The 579-nt window shown below is 43.0% G+C and overlaps 1 non-coding gene across 1 annotated transcript; it reads right to left on the bottom strand.

The window, feature by feature from the left end:
• Positions 1–471: 471 nt before the first annotated feature.
• On the bottom strand, positions 472–579 carry LOC130952984 (small nucleolar RNA R71). Its single transcript, XR_009075158.1, has one exon. It is a non-coding gene; the product is annotated as a small nucleolar RNA R71 (small nucleolar RNA).

Genomic DNA, 579 nt, shown 5'->3' with positions numbered 1-579 from the left:
CTAAGAGAAGCCAAAGCACAACTCTCTTTAGAGGACCTGACCGAATTCTTCAAAGAAGAAGAACCCATGGCAGCCGAAAACAACAACAATGCCAACAATGCAAGGAAGGTGCTGGGTGACTTTACTGCACCTACTCCCGACTTCTATGGGAGAAGCATCTCTATCCCTGCCATTGGAGCAAACAACTTTGAGCTTAAGCCTCAATTAGTTTCTCTAATGCAACAGAATTGCAAGTTCCATGGACTTCCAATGGAAGATCCTCATCAGTTTTTAGCTGAATTCTTGCAAATCTGTGACACAGTCAAGACTAATGGGGTTAACCCTGAGGTCTATAGACTGATGCTATTCCCTTTTGCTGTAAGAGACAGAGCTAGAATATGGTTGGATTCTCAACCTAAAGAAAGCCTGGACTCTTGGGAAAAGCTAGTCAATGCCTTCTTGGCAAAGTTCTTTCCACCACAAAGATGGAGTAAGCTTAGAGTGGAAGTCCAAACCTTCAGACAGAAGGATGGAGAATCCCTCTATGAAGCTTGGGAAAGATACAAACAATTAATCAGAAGATGTCCTTCAGACATGCTT

Source organism: Arachis stenosperma, chromosome 9 (assembly GCF_014773155.1).
Source record: "Arachis stenosperma cultivar V10309 chromosome 9, arast.V10309.gnm1.PFL2, whole genome shotgun sequence".
Lineage (NCBI taxonomy): Eukaryota > Viridiplantae > Streptophyta > Magnoliopsida > Fabales > Fabaceae > Arachis > Arachis stenosperma.
Note: the sequence above shows the minus strand (reverse complement) of the source record. Positions and strands in the feature narration are given on the sequence as shown.